The sequence below is a fragment of the Ursus americanus genome, chromosome 19 (genome assembly GCF_024610735.1).
Source record: "Ursus americanus isolate L20-20 chromosome 19, mUrsAme1.1.p, whole genome shotgun sequence".
NCBI classification, from domain to species: domain Eukaryota; kingdom Metazoa; phylum Chordata; class Mammalia; order Carnivora; family Ursidae; genus Ursus; species Ursus americanus.
The window spans coordinates 36,161,842-36,187,470 of NC_142145.1; the positions used below are offsets into that span (position 1 = coordinate 36,161,842).

General features: G+C 39.0%; 1 protein-coding gene across 4 annotated transcripts in view; it reads right to left on the reverse strand.

Annotated features, from left to right (window-relative positions):
- Nucleotides 1-25,629, reverse strand: part of MAPRE2 (microtubule associated protein RP/EB family member 2) — a 149,525-nt gene that overhangs the window by 36,786 nt on the left and 87,110 nt on the right. The window lies entirely within an intron of this gene.

The following is a 25,629-nucleotide window of genomic DNA, read 5'->3' on the forward strand; positions in this document are numbered from 1 at the left end:
TCACTCAGGAGGAGGAGGGAAAGGGACCACGCCTCCGGGCAACTCCTGCCACTCTCCCCATTCCTAACCACTGTGGTATTGACACTGTTCACTAGAGCATGCCCACATTCCATGAACAGTGAATAGAAATATTTTAATGCCAAGGAAATCAGGGTAAGAATAACTCTTCTTAGCTTTGATCAGAAAAAAAGAAACATTTTTTTCTTCCATCTAGATGCTACCTGCTCCAAGTCTTCAAACTATATAGATGTAAGAGAAAAACAAAGTTTAAACACAAGAAAACTGCTAACTTCTCATGCAATGTGTAGCTCAAAAAAATACACATGCAAATACAAATATATCCAAGCTGTTTTATGTCCACCTTGCAAAATGACTTAGGTGAAACTGGATAACTAAACCATCTAATGCCAAAAACAGTTGTACACCAATTTAATTCCAGGCCAGAGCAATGGGGTCCTATATTAACATGAAGGATGAAGACATGGGGACTCTGAAACTTACAGAAGTTGAGAGTCATGCTGTTTATGACTGAGGAATAAAAATAATAGAAATACTCAATGAGTCCCCTGAGGAAATGGTTCTAGAAAAAAGGATCAGTAAGTCTTTTATATATACCTACACACACACACACACACACACACACACACACACACATATATTTTTTTATGAAGAACCCTTACATCATGACAATTTCCACTAGAAAATCCCAGCAAGATCACGTTTACTGATTCCTATCTTCTTAATAGTTAAGGCTACAGGCACTTAGAAAAGAAATTCAAAGCCAGAATGATTATTTTTCTTTTACAAGGAGGAAAAGCAATCGAGCAGCAAGAATGGGAACAAGCTGCCATTTCGGTGTTCTCTTTCCTTCTCCAGATCTCTTGGTCTGTTTCTATAATGTGCCAATGATGGCCTTTCTGGAACGTGAAAGGCTCCCTCATCCTCTGGTATCAAGGTTTCTGTTGGAAGCTCTTTATTCCATTCGAGAGATTCACCTTTACACCGGAAGAAGCCAGCTCATCCCTTAGAGCACAGATGTCGAGCACCCTTTATTGAGATAGGAACCTGAGATCGAACAAGGTGCCAGGGATCTAAGGGCTGCCTCGACAGGAAATGCTGAGGCAGCTCATTGTTCGTAGGTGAGAGTATGAAGTAATGAAATACAGACCACAGTAAATATCACCTCCAGAACTGTTACATCTGTGAGGTTTCCCCTTAGATGGAAATACCCTGAGCACAAACTAGTATATTCCTACTCAAGCAGATGGGCTCTCTTAAAAACAAAATAAGACAAAAAACACTAGAGAAGGTGAGAGAAACATCATGATCTTGGGGGGCATTCTTACAGTCCTAATTCAATTATTCAGGTCTTCCTTTTGAAGTGCCCCCACATGGAGCAAATTCCAATAGCCATTTGAGCATTATTTTTACAAGAGATGGGGTGTCTACACATAACTGTCTCATTACCCACTTTTTGAAGTTATTCTTACTTCTGTAGGGTTTAGCATAAAATGTACTTGTAAAGAACCAGATACCTATATTCTTACAAACCAACCAACCAACTCACTCACTTCCCAAATTTAAAACGTAGTAACAGCTTTTGGAAAGAAAAACAAAATTGAAATCGGCGAGAAAAAGGAAAAATTTCTAGTTCACCTAAAGAGAACCACTGTTAATGTTCTGGTATATACCATTCTTTTTTTTTTTTTTTTTTTTTTTTTTTTTTAATCTAACAGACTGATCCCATTCTGGGTCATTTAACGGTCTCTACTGACATTTTTAATGGCTGTCTCATTTTTATATCATGCTAAGCAACTTCCCCAAACCAAGATTAGATAAATATCCACATATATTTTCTTCAAGTATTTTATGGTGTCAAGTTTCACATTTACATTTTGAATTCATGTAGAATTTATTTTGGTCCATGACATAAAGGATGGCTCTAATTTTAGTTACTCCAAATGTTAGTGGGAATCTGTCATTTTTGGCTCCCAACATTTGGACACCTTCCTGTCTGGGTTGATGCTAAGTGCCTTGCCTCCCACCACAGTACCAATGGTGAGCAGATATCCTCTTCCTCATCCCCAGCAGGAAAGATGCAGGCCTGTGTCCTGGGCTCTACCCGAGTCTCAGAGTCTTAACAGGGACAGAAATACACAGGGACTATTAGAACTTAGTCATGGTGGCACTGGTGGGATCTAGAGCCCTGCAGAGTCCTGTGACAGCAACACAGTGGCATCCTAGGCCAGCGGAACAAGGGAGGCTCTGTTCCCAGCTTCTGGCTTGATTTCCTATTGACTGAGCTACCAAATATTCTTCCTGTAAATTTGTCTCTGCCTAAGCTTGCCAGGATTATTTTTTTGCTATTTTCAACGGCAAATGCCAACTGTTAAAGTCAGCTAGGTGCTGAACGTCATCATTTCATGAATAATCTGTATTTTTCCCACTGAGGAAAAGCACTACCTTTACTATATATTGCTTCCCTAATACATGCATTTAGGTCTCTCTCTAAAGAGACCTCTTAAATTTGTTTTGGTCTGTCCCAGTGGTTAAGTTCATACTCTGTTAATCAAATACTATAATATATATTATTATCTGTAGAATAATTTCCCTTCTTTCTCAAAATTTTATCATGCATTTATTCTTTTCTTTCTATTTTTATATTTGTCATTCATGGCATATAGAAAATAGATTTACTTTAAAAAAATCAGTCATTTACTAAGTAGTAGCTCTACTGAGATATAACTCACATATCAAAGTTCAACCTTTCAAAGTACAGCTGACCCTTGAATAACATGGGCGCTAGGGGCACTGCCCTTCCCACACAGTTGAAAATCTGCATGTAACTTCTGACTTCCAAAAAACTAAACTACTAATAGCTTACTGTTGACTAGAAGCCTTACCGATAACAGTCAACACATTTTGTATGTTTATATATATTCTATCCAAATATTGTATTCTTATAAGGCAAGCTAGAGAAAATAAGAAAATCACAAGAGAAACTACATTTATGATACTGTACTGTACTTATCTTTAAAAAAGCCACATATAAATGGAAATGTGAAGTTCAAACCCATGTTGTTCAAGGGTCAATTGTATACAATTCTGTGGTGTTGAAGGTATTCACAGAATCGTGCATCCATCACTACTAATTCCAGAAGGTTTTCATTATCACCAAAATCAGCTTCATACCCATTAGCAGCCACTCTCTCCCCTTCCCTCCCCCCTTGATCCTGGTAACCAACTATAATCTATTTTCTGTCTCTACGGATCTGCCTATTCTGGACATTTCATATAAATAAATCATAACGTATTTGGCCTTTGTGTCTGGTTTAACTTAGCAAAATCTTTTCAAGGTTCATTCGTGTTGTGGCGTGTATCAGAACTTTCTATTCCTTTCTACGGCTTACTAATATTCTATTGTGTGCATATACCACATTTTATTGATTTACTCATCAGTTGATAAACATCTGGGTTTTCACTTTTGGACTATTATGAGCAATGCTACTATGAACTCTTATGTACAAGATCTTGCGTGGACTTAAGTTTTCAATTCTCTTGGAATATGGCACATCTCTATGTTTAACATCTGAGGAACTGTCAAACTGTGTTCTATTTTACACGCCCACCAGCAATGTATGAGGATTCCAGTTGCTCCACATCTTCACCAATCATAATAATCTTTTTGATTCTAGTCATCTTCACTGGGGTAAATTTTGATTTGATTTCCCTAAAGACTAATAACGTTAAACATCTTTTTTCATATGCTTTTTAGCCATTTATGGATCTTCTTTGGAGAAACGTTTATGCAAATGCTTTGCCCATTTTTAAAGTGGGTTATTTTTCCTTTTAATGGTAAAAAGTTTTTTTTCTACATTTTAGGGACAAGTCTCTTATCAGGTATCTGATTTGCAAATACTTCCTCCTGTTCTGTGGATTGTTTTTTACTTTCTTGATAGCATCTTATGAAGCACACAAGATTTTACTTTTTTTTTTTAAAAGATTTTATTTATATATGAGAGAGAGACAGAGACAGCAAATGGGGTAGAAGGACAGGAAGAGAGAGAATTCCAAGCAGATTCCTCGCTGAGCACGGAGCCCGACGTGGGGCTCAATCCCACACTCCCGAGATCATGACCCAAAGCGAAATCAAGAGCTGGACGCCTAACCGACTGAGCCACCCAGGCGTGCAACACACATTTTTACTTTCGATGAAGCACATTTTTTTTGGGGGGGTCACTTGGGCTTTTGTCATTTCTAAAAAATCACTGCCCAATCCAAGATCATAATGATTTACACCTACATTTTCTTCTAAAAGTTGTATAGTTTTAGTTCATACATTTAGGTCAATGATCCATTTTGAATTATTTCTTGTATACATAGGTGTAACGTTCGGGTCTAACTTCATAATTTCGCATGTGACTATTCAGTTGTCCTGGCACCATTTGTTGAAAAGACTATACTTTCCATTCAGTGGTCTTGGCACTCTTGTTGAAAATCAATTAGCTATCAATGCATGGGTCTATTTCTGGGCTCTCAATTCTATTTATATATCTATCCTTATGCAGTATTAGTCTTGATTACTGTAGCTTTGTAGCCAGTTCTGAAATCAAAAGCAGAAGTCCTCTAACTTTGCTTTTCCTTTCCAAACAGGTATTCTGGTTTCCTTGCATTTCCATATTAGTTTTAGGATCAGCTTATCAATTTCTGTAAAAAGACAGCTAAGATTTTGATAGGGATTGGACTGAATCTAGAGATTTGGAAAATACTGCCATCTTAACAATAGTCTTCTAATCCATGAACATGGGATGTCTTTCTACTTAATTTCTTTCAATGATGTTTTCCAGTTTTCGGTATATAAGCCTTCCACTTTTAAATTTTTATTTTTTTAAATGCTTTAATGATTGTAAGTGGAATTGTATTCTTAATTCTGTTTTTGGATTACTCATTGTTAATATACAGAAATACAATTGATTTTTGGGTATTGATCTTGTATATCCTGAAACCTTGCTTAACTCATTTTCAGTTATAATAGTTTCTTGTTGGTGCTTAGGATTTTTTTCACATACGAGATCACAACAGCCATAAACAGAAAATTTTACTTTCTTTCTAAACTGAATGCTTATTTTTCTTGGCCAATTGCCGTGGTTTGAACCTTTAGTACGATTTTGAAAAAAGTATTGGCAGTGAAAATCCTTGTCTGGTCTTATGGGGGAAGCATCCAGCTCTTCACCACTAAGTATGATGTTAGTTCCAAGTTTCTCATAGATAGCATTACCAGATTGAGGAAGTTCCCTTCTATTTGTCCTTCAGTATCTTTTAAAATAAAAGAGTGTTGAATTTTGTCAGATGCTTTTTCTGCATCTATTATCACATGGCTTTTGTCCTTTATTCTATTAAATGATGTTCTACATTGGTTTCTTTAATCCCATTTGATCCAACCTTGCATGAATTTCATTTGATCATGGCACATAATCCTCTTTATATGTTTCCAGATTCATTTTGCTAGTACTTTGTTCAGAAATTGTGTCTATTTATAAGAGATATTGGTCTGTAGTTTTCTTGTCATATCTTCAGTTTGGGTTGATACCGGCCCTCACAGAATAAGTTGGATTCTCCTCTTATGTTTTGAAAAGATTGTGAAGTGTTGGTGTTAATTTTTTCTTTTTTTAAACATTTGGTAGAATTCACAGTTGAAGTCATCTGGGCTCTGGCTTTTCTGGGATTCTTTAAAAATTACTAATTCCCTCTCTTATTATATAGGTCTATTAAGAATTTCTATTTTAAGTTTTAGTTGTTATGTCTTTCCTAGGTGTTTATCCATTTTATCTAGGCTATCTGGTTTTTTAAACATTCATTTTCTAACTCATGAGTTCTAATAAATTCACAGTTGTTTCTCTTCAGTTTCCTAGGGACAAATAATACAAAACAATACCTTTTTTGTAAAATATTTTTATATGTGTATATATGTTTATATATACTTTTTTTCTTTAATGAGAAAATCTCGTGTTCTTCCTTTAAGTCTGTTATTGGCCACTAATTTCTGATACTATGGAAATATTTTTCTGAGTTTTACCAACAGCTGTATCAGGAAGGATCCCAAGTTTTACCAACTATCTCTTCAGCAACCATGGAGACAATAAAAATGTTTTCTCCTTTATCTATTAACTGATCACATTCTAGATTTCCTAAAGTTGAATCATCTTTGCATTCCTGGTGTAAGTCCCACGTGGGGATGTTTACTAAGCTTTCATTACAGTGGTTTAGATTCACAAATACTTTATGATTTTTGCACCTATACTCATGAGACTGTCTGCAACTTTGTGTGCTTTTGTCCTGTTTATGATTCTTTTATGTTTAAAAGATAGGTTGGGAACATTTTCCTGTTTTTGAGGGTCTAAAATCTTGTGCACTAAAGAAAAAAAATTTTTAATTAGATTGCCATGGCACAGTTTACTACCTGTATACTCTCAGCTTCTCCCACCTCTATGCTTTCAGAACCCCATAAGCATCAAATAAGTAGAGTCATTTTTATCCAATAGTCAATGTAGACAGAGTAGATCATATTAGCATCTCCAGTAAATGGCACATTATATGATCATTTAAGGTATTCTATCATAGGTCATATTTTCTAGAGTCAAAGGAATCCCTGAAAATTTTGAAGAAATAGCTTATTGATTTTGGGAACTATGCTTAAGATTTGTTGTGACTGTCCCTGGGTATGTGCATCTGGGTATTTTCAATTTCCAGTTTCCCAAATCTCTAGTGCCCAAGAGACATCATGAAAAGAATACCTTGAAATTAATTGTTGCTACTAAGAACATGGTCAAGAGTTCCTGTTGGGAGCAGGAAACTATAACCATGGCATAACTGGAACCAGGCTGTTGTATTCCTGTATCTATCAAAGGTGAACCCTCCAGCTGTGCTCTACATCACATCTCCTCTCACCTTCTCACTGAAGTCATGACTCCAACCACCCTTAGTCTCTCTTGCAGTGTCAATTTCTTCATGCTCTACTACCGTTTGACTTTATCTGAAGTGACTCTCCATCATGTCATCTTGTTTTAGGTCTATTTTATTAATTCTTATATTGGTCTGTGGATTCCCTCCCCCCTCACTGCAATATGAGTTTCAAGAGAGCTTACACTTTATCTGTCTAGCTTCCTTCTGTATACAAGCCTTTACTACAGTACTTGGCATGGGGTGGCCTTTAATATCTGGTCAACAAATCAAGGTTTAGAGGTTGTAGCAGTTGAGCCCCAACAAGGGCTGGTTGATAGTAAACTTCTAATGTTACCAAAGTCCCAAATAAGAGTACCGGAAACGTTGCTATATATTTTAAGAATTGATAGCATAAAAATTAACAAGCAATCTAAATTAAGAACCACCCTGGAAACTAAATTTGCAGACAGGTGAAAGATAAGCCTCAAAAAGCTAAATACAATACACTCTGGTAAAAGCAATCCAAATTGTAGGATTGCTTATTAACAAGATTATGATGGGCCATGCTCTGAGGCCATGGACTCAAAGTACTCTGTAGTCATGAAAGTCAACAAGTTTTGAAAATGATCAGGAAATAGAAAAAAGGAAAATATTCTTTATAGAGCGCCATGCTATGCCTGTACCTACAGCCGTAAGAATGGTTTCAGTTGTTATACATCAGAAGTGACATAATGGAGCTAAAAAGTTTGGGGACAGGATCCAAAATGACTAAGTGAGGCTTTGTATGAAGGCAGAACTCAAAAATGAATTCTGATACTCAAAAGATTCAAGAATATAGGAGTTAAGTCTATGGAATCATGCAAAGCATGAGAAGGCAATCTCATTTCTACCAGATTCCAGGATTTGACATTACATCAATATCAGGATAAACTGACATTTTTAAACGGAAATGTCCAGATAACAAAAAAGGAAATATTAATTTATAGATTATGCCAAGAAATAAGAAATGAAAATACCCACATTCATGTAAGATCTGTTAAAGCTTTCATGTCTATTTTTAACATCCGGAACCTCACTGGGATATTTTCATCACTATCACCCTATTTTACAGATTTGGGAACAAAGTTCAGAAAGTCATCCAGCTAATAAAAGTAACAGAAGTGGAATTTATACTCTGATCTGAACTTCAATTTCCTAAATATTTCCTCTTCTCATATGCTGCTTCTAAGAAATTACAACTGAAAATTTGAAGTTTAGAAATTTTTCTAGATTATAATTCTGTAAGAAGTCACAAAATAAACTGTAAGAGAACGTATGAACCTTTCAGACTGATGTCAGGGGTGGAGGGCCAGCTGTACCCTTCCTCTTCATAGAACAATCTTGGGGGGGATAGATAGTTCATTTGTCTGTTCCTGTGTCATGATTTCAAATTCCAGTATATATACACGTGTAAGAATTTAGTTTTACATATTTATGTAATGTATATATAAAAATATAATACATATATATTACTGTTGTCAAAATCTCTTAGCACTTTCCCAGAAATGTGACATCATCTGTGGAGAAGATATTAAGCTATATTGGGTTTTGCCACAAAGAACTACTCAAATTGCCTATCTGATGTTTTCACAGGCCAAGGAACTATTCTATGGAAATGTCTGTATCACTGGATTCAATTACAACCTTCTACCATCTTAGGTGGCATTGATGAAGGGTCAGAAGGATGACAACCTTAATTTGCCGGACACATCCACACAATTATATCTCTCTTTACAGGTAAATGATTTGTGACAAAGCTTCTTCTCTCAAGCTAGAATCAAACAGGACCAGGAAGTGGGCAGAGGAAGATACAGAATGGAACTTTTGGTCCTCGGATCGAAGCCTTAATCATCCTGAACGGATTGTGACAAGTCATACCTTTCTAAGCCAGCAGTATTCCTATCTGCAAAACATCAGGTTTGGATACATCTCTAAGCTCTAAAATTAGACGATTCTCTAATTCTCTGCCACCAACTTCTCTTTTAAGGGATACTTGATATTTCTGCTAATCAGGAGACAATAATGCTTCATTCTCATATGACTAAGACTTTTGCCAGTGCTCTTGCTTCTAGCCATCACCACCTTTTGTCGTAGTTGCTGGAAGAGACACTAGGGACACCGCTGTGTCTGCAATAACGCTCCCGGGGGGCACACATGCCCCTTCTGGGTTACAGCTCTCCCATATATTCCTCCTTGAGCTCCTGACATTTACATACTCAGCAACAGAACTGTATGTTCTGTCACAGTTGAATTAGTAAAGGTCTTTCCTATTGGAATACTGTTTTTACACAATAATCAGGATCATTCGAGCTCTATTTCTGCATTCGGCCTTGTCATTCCTTGATCTGGGTATTACTGCAGAACCATGTCTGTAACCAAAGCTCTCACCTCACGTTGAAGGCACTATTCTATTCCCCTTTGGGAAATCAGGGCTTTTTGGCAAGGGTAGTGAGGCTGCAGAACACAGGGTTACAGATTTCCAGGACATCAGCAGAACTCTCTCTACTTATACAAATGCAAGGCTTGAAGAGCTTAACGGCAACTGTGAAATAATGCTGTGAAACAGTAACATTTTAAAGGAATTTAAAATCCTCAAGTTCAGCTGCATCTTCCTAGTCCAACAAAAATACAATTAAGTTAGTAGTAGCTGTTTTGTTTTTCTAGGCATTTCCCTCGTTCCTGGCGTGAAGAGGAGCTTGATAGCTTCGGCTACTATGGTATTATTTAACGCTGTTAGAGTGAACTTGGGACACTGTCTCTTTCACCGGCCCCGAGTCACAGCGCGAAAGTAAAGATACAGAGGGCAGACATCTAGCTTTGACGGAGCCTGTTCCCTGGGATTCCCACGGTCCTCAACTGAGCATCCTGCTCCTTCCCACTGTTTGGAGTTCTGTCAAACTTCTTATTCATATTTTAAACAAGTCCCAAAGACAAGAACTTTCAACGTGATTTCATAAAGAAGAAAAGGAGTAATAACCAGCAGGAAGATTTCAACTCCTGTAGACGGAGACAGAGCAGGCCTATATGAATTGTGCAGTGTGCTGAAAAGCACCCCGTCTTTCCCTTCTCCACATACAGAGTAAGCTGTCAAAGGACATTTTCATCTCTTCCTTTACAGAGAAAGAAATGTGCCAGCAATCACTACTCAGGCAGACGGATTTTTAAGAGTATCAGCGGATATATTACAAGGCCTTGCCAAACCATGTGGCTGGGCTCTCATCTGATATGTACACTCAGGTTTTTATTAATTCAAAGGATATAAAACCTTTTGAAGCATCTTATAACTTCCAATTATGAAATCAGTAATAGAAATGACAAGTGCAGCATAAGAAATATCATCAGTAATATTTGCATGGCGACAGATGAACTATTCTTACCATGGTGAGCATTTCATAATGTATGTAACTGTTGGTCACTATGTTGTATGCCTGAAACTAATACTGTAGGATTTCAATAAAAAATAAAAAATTACAATACTCGTAAGGCTGCAGCAAATTACAGTTAAAGACACTAACATTCTGTGCTTATAACCTGCCTTCAAGAAGTAAGAATACTTTCATTTTTATTTTTATTCAAGATTTATTTTAGAAAGACAGAGAGTATGTGTGAGCAGGGGGAGGAGCAATGGGAGAGGGAGAGAGACAATCTTTTTTTTTTATTTTTAAAATTTTTTTTTTTTTTTTAAGATTTTATTATTTATTCGACAGAGATAGAGACAGCCAGAGAGAGAGAGGGAACACAAGCAGGGGGAGTGGGAGAGGAAGAAGCAGGCTCATAGCAGAAAAGCCTGACGTGGGGCTCGATCCCATAACGCCGGGATCACGCCCTGAGCCGAAGGCAGATGCCCAACCGCTGTGCCACCCAGGCGCCCCGGAGAGAGACAATCTTAAGCAGGCTCCACACCCAGTGGGGAGCCCAATGCAGGGCTCCATCTCATGACCCTGAGATCATGACCTGAGCCGAAATCAGGAGTGCAATGCTTGACCGACTGAGCCCCTCAGGCACCCCATGAAGCAAGAATACCTTTAAAAAGGTAATGTTACCTTTAAATTGGATTTTTATTAAGAAAATTGCAGAGCAGTGTTAAAAGTGAGATCAGCCATCCAGGAAAAACTGATTGGATGTTAAGATTAGTGTACTGAGTTGATTTAAAAGTACTTCCAAAAGATCATGGAAGAATAAAGAATATTTTTCAAAAGGAATGTCTATGTAGGAAAAATCTACATATGAAATAGCCTTTAAGATTTAGGTATCAATATTTTTAGACAAAAGGTAAATTTTAGAGCAACAATTAGAGATTATAATGGACAGAAACCTACAATACACAGAAGAGAGCTGATATCCTATGAGTGATACCTGTGAAAATTTTTGTAGAAACTTTTTAACACTCAGTTGAAAACAAGAATATAAAGACACTGAAGTATAACCGGGTGATTTTTAGTTGTTTTTTTTCCGACTAAATGGCAATTACCCTATAACTTGTCATCGTCTATTTTAATGCTTTTAGGAAAAGATTCAAAACTTCAAATCTGCCTATTGATACAGAAAAAGATTCAGCCAATTGAAAGAAGTGGGAGGTGAAGAATTATCTTGCTGGTCTGAAATACTTCGTTTCAGGGGTACCTGGGTGGCTCAGTCAGTGAAGCATCCAACTCCTGATTTTGGCTCAAGTCATGAACTCAAGGTCGTGAGATCAAGCCCGGTGATAGGCTCCATGCTCGGCATGGAGTCTGCTTGAGGATTCTCTTCCCTTCCCGTTGCCTCTGCTTCTTCCGATCTTACACACACCCACGTGTGCGCTCACTCTCTAAAATAAATAAATGTTAAAAAAAAAATACTTCTTTTCATCTGCTAATTAGGAGGTGCTGGGAGCCGGTTTCACTTCTAGCTTCTAACACCAGTGATTTCCTTTAGGGTAATGGGCTCAAATTTTACTGCAAGCTGTCTGACCTATCCAGCTTCATACAGAAAGATCTGGCTTCCACACGGGCATCAGGAATGAAGGAAGTAGAAGCACTTGGAGTGCAGGCGGGCATGGTGTGCAGGACAAAAGGTCACCAGCTTCCAGAAAGTCTGATATTGAAACTGGCAGTGAGATGTCCCAACGGCTTGACTCCAAGAATAGAACTGAAGTTAGACTTTGGCATTCCGGACAGAGGAGAAAAGGAAGCACAAAAAGCCTTTCTTACAAATGAAAAACAAGTTAGAGAGGTACATATGAAACCCATTCTGAAGGGGTCAGTTTTCTTATTAGGGTCATCAAAACAAACTTCTGTAAAGCTGTGACACCAGGGGACAAAGTCTCTTTACGTGCACTTGGTGTTTTCACATTGTTTTGTATTCCCTCCTCTACTTCAATGGACAAATTGTTTTTTAAGTGTTGGAATTACATGACTAGGTAAAAAGGGAAGATTTAAATTATGAAAAGCTTGAGGTGGTGGCAAGATCCTGAAAAAAAACGTATTTCATTTCTAATTTTTTAGTTACGCTAAAGAAATCCCTGTCTGTAGGTAACATCCAGGGATGTCTCTTTATTAATTAATGAAAAACAAATAAAACAACAATGTTTATTGACCAATTGGATTTTACTTAAGAAGTAACTTAGTTTTGAGAGATCAGAGAAATAGGAAAATCAGCCAACAGACAAAACTAGAAGTGCTCAAGGATATGGCAGAGAGACACAAATCCAAAGGCATTAGCTCAAAATTTTGCCCAAGAAAAAGCCAAGAGTAATCAATATTCTCAAGCAGATTAAGCCAAGTTCAACTTGCACAGTCATTTCTGCTCCTCAAGGATCTTAATAACCTTTAATGTTGAGGTTGTAAGTATTCGATGACCCTAAGACTTTGTAGAACTCTGAACACTGAAAACAGGGAGAGCTCACGTCTGGAAGAAAAGGAGGAAGGTGGCATTGGAGAAGGCCCTCAAAGGACATTCCAAGCAAAGAGGGAATTAGGACATTTGGTGAAAGATGATTTAGGGCAAATGTAGGGGAAGGGCAGGGGGCAATGGGGGTAGATGCTGGAAAGACTGGTTGCAGCAACTGTTCAAAGTTTTAAAAGCCAAGAAGAGAAGCAACTTAATTTGGTAGGTAGTGGAGAACCAATGCTTATTTCTGGGCACAAGTGTCTTTATAGAAAAACACCTAAAGTATGCCATTTTTAAAAAAGATTTATTGTTTTGAGAGACAGTGAGGACGTGAGGGGGGGGGTGGAGAGGGAGAGAATCTCATCCCTGCTAAGCGCAGACTCCCATGTGGGGGCTTGATCCCATGACCTTGAGATCATGACCTGAGCTGAAATCATGGGTCAGAAGCTTAACCAACTGAGCTACCCAGACTAAGTACACCATTTTCAAGCTCCAACTTTTAGAACATATCTATTTTAAGGGAAAATGAGATTAAGGGCAAAAGACCTAAAGCCTATGCACTCCTCCCAATTTCTCAAGGAATGTCTACTGAATCATTGCCTGTATCACTCTATCAACAGTTCATGCTAGGCCACTATGTAAATTCTAGGTATCCTGGCTGACAAAGCAGCTTTTTGTATAGTGCAAGATGTAGTGGTATGAACTGACCAGAACAAACCCACAGTCCACTTCTACACAATGTACCACTCTCTACAGTTGCTCTTTTCGTGTCTGGGGTCACTGTCTCTGGGACTGGGGGCTCTTTCTAGATCGATGTTACTTCACCTGTTCTCCAAGGCTTACAGGTGATGACTTCTTACTTATCACCACTCCCCCTCAAATGCAGTCCACAGGCTCTCACCAATGCCAGTAATACCCTCTACTTGCCAGAAGTAGAGCATGCCCTTTCCCACAGCTCCTGGAGAAGAGGGCTGGGGGACAGAGAAAGCCCAGAAGGCCAGGGGTGGTATCGAAAGAAGCCCCCAACACTTAAAGAGGAACCACCATTTAACATTCATGCAGGCGGTAAAACATGACAGAATATTCTTCTATAATGAATTGTTTTCTTTATATTTCATAGGTTAATCCCAGGAGACTTTGCTTTTCTAAGCACAATTCTAGTATTAGGAGAAATCTAAATTAGGAGAAATCTAGTATGAGGAATGTATGAGTATTTACTTCAGGGATTCAATTATATGACCACAAAGGAAATTAAAAAAAAAAAAAAGGAATAAAAGGAATTTAAAAAAAGCAGGAAAGGAGCTTTTTTAAACATTGGATTTAAGCACAATTACATATAATTTTAGAATTGACATACACATTTTCATTAAAATTTGGCTCCTTATTCAGTTTCCTAAAGTTCTTCTATGAACTATCATACAACATAATCTAAAAGAAATCAAGGCGGAGAATGATCCTCTTATGGAGAAGACAGACTGCAGGAAATCCTGTTGGCGCGAGCTTCTCATTTACATGCTTCTTATTGTCAAATAATTTGGTCATAAAAGCTTATGAGTGTTAATACTTGGGCAAGATCAAACCTTTGGAAGGGAGGGAATAAATACAGAGAGGTAATTTGCAATCTGTCTGAATTACGTAATGGTTACAGAGTGGAAAAAACCCAACCTGCAGAGCCACGGTGTAGAGTTGCCAAGCAATTCAATTTTTTTTTTCCAGGTATGCAATTCTAACATGCCCCAAGCATTTGACAGTGACTTCTGACACTCCGTTTTTACAGTGTCTACATGGCTGATAAACTGCACATTTAAGAACATAATTCAGAAAAAAATACGTTAGAAAAAGTACTTTCCTTTGAAGAACAGGAAAACTTGAAGCTAATGGCTTGATTTTTTTTTTTTAGTAACTTTTTTTTTTTTTAAGTCGGAGCCTAATACGGGGCTTAAACTCATGAAACTGAGATCAAGACCTGAGCTGAGATCAAGAGTCAGAGGTTAACTGTCCGAGCCACCCAGGCGCCCCACTGCCCTGATCATCTTAATTGTGTGAAAACTAGACGGCCCGCTAATGTTTCAGATATTCCCATGCACACCGTGCCTGTTAGTGGTAGAGGCCATCTGAACAAGCAGATCGGCTGGATGTCTACTTTTGTCCAAGGACCATGTTCCAGCTTTGCTTTGTACTGAGGGAAGCCGGAAGAAAAGGAACCTGAATGATCTGGATCCCAGTACCGAGGAGAACTTTAGTAATAAAGGAATGAACAGGTGTCCACTGGTTATGATCGGTATTGTTTTTATGTAACTGTATCCCCAGATCCGAGTCCGTCACCAGACACGCTGAAGGCACTCAGTAAGTATCTGCTGACTTCCGGGACACAAAGCTGTAGGTTACAACACCAAAAGGACATCTAAACACAACCTTTACTCAAGATCTTCATCCTCCTCTTCTTGGCCTGAATCTTAACCACATGAAAAAACCTAGTTTGAACAACATTTCTATTAAATTATGCTTCATAAATATTTATTCACCATCCACTAAATTTGCATGGCTATTCGGCCAAAGACCCAAATAAGGCCAAGACGAGAACCTTTTCTAGACTAATCTTTTTTGACTACTACAGCATTTATTACTTGAAACATTACTGTCCCTCTTCTGCTGCCTTGAATCTTACTACACGTCCCAGTCTCATGCACACATGTACATGCATAAAACACTGCATCTTCTCTCTGCCTTCACCAAACATTTTCTGCCTAAAATGTCCTTTTGACACTTTTTATACTTGAACAGAAAATTCTCATTCTTTAAAGGTGAGTCTAAATAGTACTTCCTCTCTGGAGTTTTTCTATTCTTTGTACAGAATTAACTGTTTCACTATAATGGGTATGGAAGCCACTATAAAGCGGGTTGACTTGTATTTATTTTAGCTCTTTCTCCCCTAATTGACTGGTAACTCACTAAGACTGGAGGTGGTACCCAATCCACCTTTCTACTGTGTTAGCACAGTGCCAACCACAACTATAAAACTGACAGCTCCAGAATTCCTGTCTTGCTGGAGCTGGGAAACAGATCGGGAATAAGGGACAGAACGGGATGGGAAATGGGTGAACACTCTCTAATACTGCATTAGCATGTCCCTTCATAGAAGGCCCAGGAAAGCCACTTTTCATACCGAGGGGGTTGGATAAGTACTGACAGAGGTCTTAGCGTCACTACTGCCACTGGGTTTACCGAACTAAAGAAATACTGGGAAAACGGTGATACCTTGATGCATAAATCCTCTGGGGGGACCAGACTTGTAAGAAGATTATTCTAGATGTTCTTTTTCCTCAAGGGCACAGAAAGAAGGAAATGAGGATATGAAGTCCTCTCAGACGCAGGCTTGTTAAAGCAAGCCTGGATTCAACGTGAAGAAAGGGCTATATTCTTGAGTTTTAAATGGTGAACCGGGCACCCATGTGCTTAAGTCTATCTCTAAAGGAGGCATTATTCTGGCTGTGGCTTCACTGGCCAGGAATCATTCTGAGACAGCTGAACAGCTCTTCCAAGGAGGGAACGCTGTTCAGAGCCACCTTGTCTTGCTTGGAGGGAAAAGAATTCAGAGCAGGAGAAGGAACAAAAGAGAAGAGGAAAGGCTCTTTCTCTCCGCCATCCTCAGTAAGTAGATCAGGGAAAAACCATTCTAAGACTGGGACCAAGCGCCTGTGCGTTTCTACTAGTGTCTCACTACCTCTCACCTCTGGTGAGAAAGATCTTGATGAGACCACCAGGTCACACCCTTATCATCAAAATGACCAGATACATCTCATTTCTTCAAGTACTAAAGGATGAGGATACAGACTTCTAATTCCTCCACCTCTAACATCCTAGAGATGTTCAATGGGCTCCTGAATAACGGATATGGAAAAAAAAAATCAAACACACAGGTGTGCACACAGTGAGTCGTCTACCATACCCACAGCTGCCATACATTCAGCAAGGAGGGCATAAGGTTGTGATCCAAGGAATCCTCAGTTTTAATGTGAGCTGTGAACATTTAGCTTCCCTAAGCTTTTATCCTCTTATATAAAATACAAATTAAAAATTCCTATTCTTCCATACAGGGCTGTGATAAGAATTAAAGTAAATACACATAAAAGCACAACGAAAATGGTAAAGAGCAATATATAAAAGCTGAGGCCTTATGACATCATTTTTGTGCCCCTCAAGTATACAACTATGTATTATGTGCCTGGTTAAAATAATCAGAGCTGTAAGAATGAATAGGATTGAACTGGATTGTTTCAGATATGAAATATGAATCTCCAAAATGCATGTTTTAGATTCAAAGGGCAAAGGACCAAAGAACAAAAGGAGGTCCTTGGTCTCCCACTAGCAAAGAAAGGCTATGAACACATTCCTGAGACCCTCTAGTTTATCTACTGAAAAACATCCGAGGGCTTCTCCAGGCCTGAAGGCTTTCCCCAGATAAACGTATGAGGTGCTTAAGTAATCACAAGTTCATTTATGAAAGGAAATGGCTATTTTCTCCCAATTTTCTACTCTTCCTGTTAAAGTCTTTAGATGATTTAAACTGAAAAGGGAAAGAAAAAGCAATACGAATACAAAGTAATGTTTTATGAGGAACAAATCCATCATGTAAAGTAAATGACATCTTTAGAAAAATCAAAACAACTCAATATATTGGAACACACTTTTTCTTTTCCCTTAAGAGACTTGTTTTTATAGATCTTGGTGAATAATTTCATAATAAATATATATGCTTTAAAAGTAAGCATCTTATAAAGCAGACAAAATCAGAGAAGGGGCTCTAAAAGTTTCTGAAATTAGAATTATAAATTACAAGTGAGTCTTAAAATCCACCATGTCCTTGGGCTCCAGCCTGATGTTTCCCAAACTCTTCCTCAAAATTCCTGGGACCATGCAATCAGGACGCCAGGCAGTACAGCTGGTGGAGCCAGTGCTGCGGCTTCTCAAGTTCGTTCCTAGTCCGGGCCCTACCCTCCACCGGTACGAGCCTCATCACCTGACCCACCCACAGTGCAACGATGCTCATTTCTGGACCCATAACCATGGACCCACTCATGGTTTTGAGCCAGTAAAACCCAGCAGAGTCTTGCTATAGATTAGAAGAAAAAAGAACCCAAATCCAAAAAATTGTGTGATAATGGGTTTCTGAATTAGTGATATACTTAGAATCCTGAAGATAGCATTCATCTATAAAATTTGTGAATTTTCCCAGATAGGGTAAAATAGCTGAAGTCTAGAATTTAAGGGATTGCTTTATACAAATTCATACAATTTTTAAGAGTTTTTGTGATTTTATCGAGAATTCTCAAAGGTATTCATTTGCATTTCTAATAATATGTCATTAATTACCTTTGTTTCTGTTAAGGTACTATATTTAGTTCATTGTGATGACACGTTCCTTGATTTTTTGTTAAGTATAAATACTGCCAGTCTTCAATAAAACAATCACATTCTAGGTGATATATTTTCCTAGCCTATTTCCCCTATTTTATGGTGTTCATCATACCTATGAGGGACTCCAGTAGAAATGAGTAAGAACAGAAAGGACACATCTGTAGATCTGCGCCTGTGAAAAATACTAATGAAGTCACGTGACACTTACCTAGTTAGGGACCAGAACAGTTATTGCTGAGGACTGGCTTTATGGCATTTAAAATATTTGTTGTTGGGTGCCTGGCTGGCTCAGTTGGAAGGGCATGTAACTCTTGATCTCGGGGTCATAAGTTTGAGCCCCATGTTGGGCACAGAGATTACTTAAATACATAAAACTTAAAAAAATCTTTGTTGCATTTCTCACAAAGAAACAAACAATTCTACGGTTTCCTGAGACTACCCCATGTATGCATAGTTGGTTCAAATAGAGTAAAATCACTCTTCACATACTCATATGATGAGATCATGAGGAAAAGCTGTATTTCTCTTATAGAAGACAACATGCCTCCGTGTTTCAGGGCTGTACCTAATAAAACACATATTATCTTACATACTCTTCACCCGATCTGACTCAAGAGCGAGGATTTCTGAGGTCTTTCCCAAACTATGGCCATTCATCCAGGCAGCACCTACCCAACTCCCAACTCCCAAAGAACCAGAAGGAAGGTCCTTCTCTACTGACTCCCCATGACCCCACCCCCTCCCTCCTTTGCATACCCAAAGCTCTTCCAAAGCAGCACTTAACCACAGCGTGGTCTCTAGTCTTTTGCAAGGACACAACCATGCTGTATTGAGCTCCTAGAGGACAATGAATGTGTCCTTTTTTTTAAATTTAATTTTACTTAAATTCAATTAATATATAGTGTATTATTAGTTTCAGAGGTAGAGTTCAGTGATTCATCAGTTGTATATAACACCCAGTGCTCATTACATCATGTGTCCTCCTTAATGTCCATCATCCAGTTACCCACTCCCCCACCCCCACCCCTCCAGGAACCCTCAGTTTGTTTCCTGTGATCAAGAGTCTCTTATGGTTTGTCTCCCTCTCTGATTTTGTCTTATTTTATTTTACCCTTCCTTCCCCTATGATCCTGTTTTGTTTTTTAAATTCCACATACAAGTGAAATCATATAGTAATTGTCTTTCTCTGATTGACTTATGTTTTATTTATCTGGGTTCCTGGAGCCCGGCCCAAGGAAAGGCTCAAAACATCTGTGCCAAATAAAACTAAATTGATTATCAGAACTGAATACAGTAATGAGCCAGAGGAAGATGTGGCTGATTGCTTTCAAAGATGTACTGTCCATATACATAAAAAACAAAATTTACAGAGGCAGTTTGATCAATGAAGTGAATACATAACACTTTTTTTCCCACTAGGGTATTTAGCATTACAAAATGCAATAAACAAAAAACCCAACAGAAACAAAAGCACCAACTTATGTTTACTTTCAGTATTGCACAACAAAGGAAACAGTCAACAAAACTAAAAGGCAACCTAAGGAATGGGAGAAGATATTTGCAAATGTCTTATCAGATAAAGGGCTAGTATCCAAAATCTATAAAAAACTTGTCAAACTCAATATCCAAAAAACAAGGAATCCAGTCAAGAAATGGGCAGAAGACATGAACAGACATTTCTCCAAAGAAGACATACAAATGGCCAACAGATACATGAAAAAATGCTCAACATCACTCGGCATCAAGGAAATACAAATCAAAACCACAATGAGATACCACCTCACACTAGTCTGAATGGCTAAAATTAACAAGTCAGGAAATGACAGATGTTGACGAGGATGCAGAGAAAGGCGAACCCTCTTATAGGGTTGGTGGGAATGCAAGCTGGTGCAGCCACTCTAGAAAACAGTGTGGAGTTTCCTCAAAAAGTTGAAAATAGAGCTACCCTACAACCCAGCAATTGCACTACTGGGTATTTATCCACAGGATACAAACACAGTGATTCAAAGGGGCACATGCACCCCACTGTTTATAGCAGCAATGTCCACAATGGTCAAACTATGGAAAGAGCCCAGATGTCCATCAACAGATGAATGGATAAAGAAGATGTGGTATATGTATACAATGGAATATTACTCAGCCATCAAAAAGAATGAATCTTTCCATTTGCAAAGACACGGAACTAGAGGGTATTATGCTAAGTGAAATAAGTCAGTCAGAGAAAGACAAACACCATATGCTTTCACTCATATGTGGAATTTAAGAAACAAAACATAGGAGAAGGAAACAGATGTACACAGGGGAAGAAAAGGAAAAATAAAATAAGATGAAAATAGAGAGGGTGGCAAACCATAAGAGATGCTCAACTCTAGGAAACAAACAGGGTTGCTGGAGGGGAGGTGGGTGGGGGGATGGGGTAACTGGGTGATGGGCATTAAGGAAAGCACTTGATGTAATGAGTGCTGGGTGTTATATGCAACTGATGAATCACTAAATTCTACACCTGAAAGTAATAATACAGTGTATGTCAATTACACTGAATTTAAATAAACAATTTAAAAAAAGATATGTAAATACACAAATTTAGAAGGAAAAAAACCTACTGTATTCCATATTCTGCTCAAAAAAGAAACTCCCTTTCATCCTGTGCCTCAGTTGGGATACAGGAGTACACTGCCCACTGCAGTGATTAAATCTGATGCTGGGCCACTCCCTCCGTTACCCAACTTCCTTTCTGCCCCCTTGTTCTTTAATTAGCCGGTTTACAAAGACCAAGTAAATGGCTTTAAAAATAAAACTGGAAGAAAAAAATGTCACCAAAGAAAACCCCCAAACAAACAAACAAAAAAAAACCCTACCTCTCTACATAATACGTCACAACATGAATAACATTCCATTATAATACAATTACGTCCATAACCAGAGCAACACAATCCAAGAGGACTTAACTTTCTTATAGCAAATAACAGTCTGATTTTATAAAGCTAAGTAAGCTCTTGAGCTGACAGACACAGATGAAACATCCTTACTTGGTTTCAGTTCAAGAGAGTCAACAAGAGAAGGTCTACTAAATTTAGACTCTGAGCTGATTTCATCATGAACCTGTCCTCCTGAAAGAGGTCTCTGCAGACAGAAGAACAAGGCACAGGGGACAGCACACTAGGATGGGATTAACCTATTTAAGAGGCACAGACTGCAGCCAGAAACGGTCACAAAGAATACTCTGCCAGGCTTGCAGCACCTGCCCAGGCCCGGGGGATGGCCGACAGCCCCACCTTTGTGAACCCGAGTGTTTCTGTGAAGCCTAGCTCCTTCCAGAGAGCCATCAAGGACCCAGAATTGTAAATGGGACTACAGTGACTGCAACATGACCAGCTGAATCTAGAAGCTTTCCCGGAAGAAAAAAAATACCAGAAACTTGATTCAAGACAGAGCTTGAAACAATTTGGAGAAGCACAAATTGAAACTGAATCAAATACTGATCACGTTTCTTTCTCTTTAAGCTAGTGAAGAAAATACCTAAATTTTCCATCTGAAAAAAAAGTTTAATTCCAATTAAATTTTACTAAAATACTAAAATGCTCTGGAAGATAACGGAGCTGTTAGCCAGCATAGCGACAGTCCAGGCAATGCCCACCTGACACGTGGTTTGTATCTCTGAAGGTGTAAAAAGTCAGCAGTTGGCTTGTCATGTGGAGTGGCTGGGAAGGAGGAAGGGAAGGTTGCACGGAGAGGACGGGCCAGTCCACGCTAGGCTTTGGAGGAATGAGAGAGCCACCGGTCGCGAGGTCACTGGCCAAGCCCCGGCAGTGACTCAGCAGCAGACCCAATGGCTTTGCTGCTTAGATCCCAGTGGGCAGGAGAGGATGGGGACACAGAAAAATGGATGCCAGAAGTTTCAAAGGAGATTTGGTGTATTAGAACAGGGGAAAGGGGGGGTGCAGAGGAAAAGGAAAGGGACATTTCTTCCACTCCCATCAAATTCCTCTTCCCATTTCTTTCCGCTCCTCTCCATAGAGCCTGCTACCTTTTCTGTCATCTCCAGCATGGTATCTCAAGTTGTTAAAGCTGTTTGTGGGGTTTTTTTTTTTCCTGGATTTTTAGCGCCATGCTGTCCATCCTTCCTCTTGAGTACCTCTTAGAACATTCACTGGTTTGAGCTGGTACTGAAGCAAAAACAAAGCATCTCACCCCACGAAAAGCCTTGGGAATTTTATGAAGCAACTGAACTACAACCTAGTATTTTGAAGCTGAATCAATCTGGTGTTTCGTGGGGTTCAGTCCCCCAATTCAACCGCGGGAAATCCACAAATACTGTTCATTTTTACCACAGATAGGTGAGCAGCACGGTGTCCTGTGATTACAGGTGTATGTGCACAACCACTGTCATACTGTTTTCCATTTATACAGCCCCATCTTTCACCTGAAACACAGAGGTGCTTTTTTCACAAGAAATGAATGCACACTGAATACGCATCTGATTCTATGACCCAGATTTACTGTTCAAAGGAAATTTTCATAAGGTTACATCCTTGGGATAAAATAACAGGAGATAAGAGTGAGTCATTTTCATTGTTTTGCAACTCACTGCAAACTACCTCCCCGTGTTAGGCCTTCTGACACCACCTCTCTTCTAAGATGCTTATATACAAATGAATGTCATGTAAAGGCAGAGAACTCTGAAGAAAAAGGAACACCAATGTGAAGCAGTAGCTTACTTCTCTATGAGCTGTAAAGAAAAGCCGACATCAAGTTTAGTATTAGCTGAAGGGAGATCTCTTAGCTGGAAATAAAAAAAGAAAATAATGCAAACGGGGGGGGGGGGGGATTGCCAAAGGGGAACTGCCAGAATTAGAGCATAAGTGTTTAGCAAAAAGAAATAATTCTATTGAATAAGGAAAAAATCAGTATAAATATTTGAAGTTATTGTGTGCATTTTCCCACAGCATACTAAAATACAATCACACACAGTAAACTGAAGTCATTAGAAGTTGAAGAAAAAAAATATTATCCAAGAATTTGACTACTTTTAAGTATGAGGAGGAGAAATCACTTAGTGATTTGTTCTTATTCTAGTAGCAGTGTCCCAGCTGCCTTAAATGTCCTCTAGAACAATGAAGGGCATAAATAAATAAACTCATGAATAAATAAATAGAAAGATAGCATCTTCCTGCTAAATGCCATTGCTGAAGAGAAGAGTCACAGACTAAATTATGAATGAGGAAACTGCCTGATAGGTTTTGGATATTTTAACTTCATTTTAGTGGTTTGGGCCTTCTCTAAAATGCACTGCAAGCTCTTGGCTACGACACAAAAGTACCTGGGGTGCTTGTTAAAATACAGATCTTAGGTTTCACATCCAGAGAGACTGATTGAGAAGGTCAAGGATCCTAAGAATCTGCATTTTTAAGGAGCCCCAGAGGAGGTTATAAATGCACACGGTCTCCAGTTTGAGGAAACTACTGCCTAAAATTACAGACCTATCTTGTACTACGTGGATTAACATGATTTAGGCAAAAACCCCACGTTAACTGCTATACTACAGTTTTTTGAGCAACAACCTGTTTCAGAGCAGAAAGGAACCTTTAAATCTACTTTATTCTTCTGAATCATCAACCTTGTAACCTTAGGTAGTCAGTGAGTTATCTCAATGAAAATTATCTGTTTAGTAGCGGCCAAAATGGTTTCTAGGAGGTTTCATCAAGCTGCAAGTGGTTGTAAAATGCATACCAATGCTTTAAGAGACCTGTACAAGAATCCTTCACAAAGGCTGCTTAAAATATTGTTGGCTTTGCCTTATTAGAAATGTAAAAGATCAGCAAAGAAATTACATTTATTACTCAAACATTTATTACATCTATTACTACTCTATCTAAAAGTTCTAATTGCCTTCTCGTTGCATTTGCTAGCAAACACTCTCCATGCTTATTACAGAGAAAGCTGTTCACAAGCTCATCGACCACTGAACTCCTCCTTCCCACCTCTTCTCCTGATAGCCACGCTCCTTCCCCTTATCCACTTGTGCATATACCCACTTTGAGAGTAAGATACACATTTCTGCCTTTGCCTCTAGCAGTTGCAAACGGATTTTCCCTCACCCTGCAACAAGCATTTCTGAGGGAACGGTATGTGTCAGGCGCTGTGGAGAAATGGAACTACCAACAGTGACGATACTGAAGGGGCATGCGCTATTAACAAAGGAACTGCTAACCACAGAAAACTCTGGGTTTTTGCCCCCAGCAAATTAAAAGTAAAATCCTGGAGTGCTCCAGAATGCACAGCAAGAACAGTACCATGAAACGTGACTGCGCAGAGATCCGTGGTGGAGACGCAAGAGGGTCTGTTTCTCACAGTGACTGTTGGAGTCCTTTCAACAGGCCAACGATACAGGCCTCGCACATCATCACGGTCTATGCCAGTTTTTCTTTAGCTTGTACTCAAGGCCGAAGAACTGGTTGGTGAGCATCCATTACTGATCTCACCAATTACAAGACTTATGTGTGAGGCCTGGGGGCAGGGAGGGTGAGTGAGGTAATGCCTCGGTCCTAGCCAACTTCACTGTGTTCCTTGGGAGACAAAGGATCATGGGAGAAGAGGTGTCAATAGTAGTGAGGGTCTGTCCTCTAGAGTCTATTCTCAAATCTTGACCTGGACAAAGGAGAATACAGTCACTGGTGGGCAGTGGACTCGGGCTTATCTGAGGGGGGACTCCTAGGGGCTTTCCAAGTTCTCACTACACTTCATGAAATCTCTTTACACAGGACCCCCTGGGAAAGACAGGAGAAGGTCTTCCCACTGTAGCAGCTGAAACTAACTCCCTTGTATCTGTTATGTCTTGCGGAATTTCATGCAAACACACTTCAGGAATATTTCCTAATACCATTTTCCTGTCACAGCCAGAGAGGAAATCTCTTACTTATAAGTTCACATGAAGAAGATACTTCCTATACCCAAAGGAAGACTGTTTCTCTGATGAATACTCAGAATGAATTACTTTACCAGTGGCACGTTTTTATAAGATGCTCCTACTTAATCACTGAAGTCAAATCTTCATTTTTTTTTAAATTCAACATGTATTTTCTGTAGACTACTTTATACCAGGCAGGGTGCCACCTTAGGCATCTAAGAATAAAACCCAGTCCTGTCCTCAAGGACTTCTGGTGCCTTCAGGGGAGCCACAGTTGGACCTTCTAACACAGCGTGCTCAAGTCTTCCTCTGGAAGAGTGGGCAGAGTGTTTGGGAGACCTGGGGAACTCTTCAGAGGGGTGACGACAGTCGGAGTTTTAAGTCTGAATGAGATTTTAACACAAATGAAAAGAAGAAAGACCTTTTCAGCAAAGGGATCATGAAAAAAAGTTATG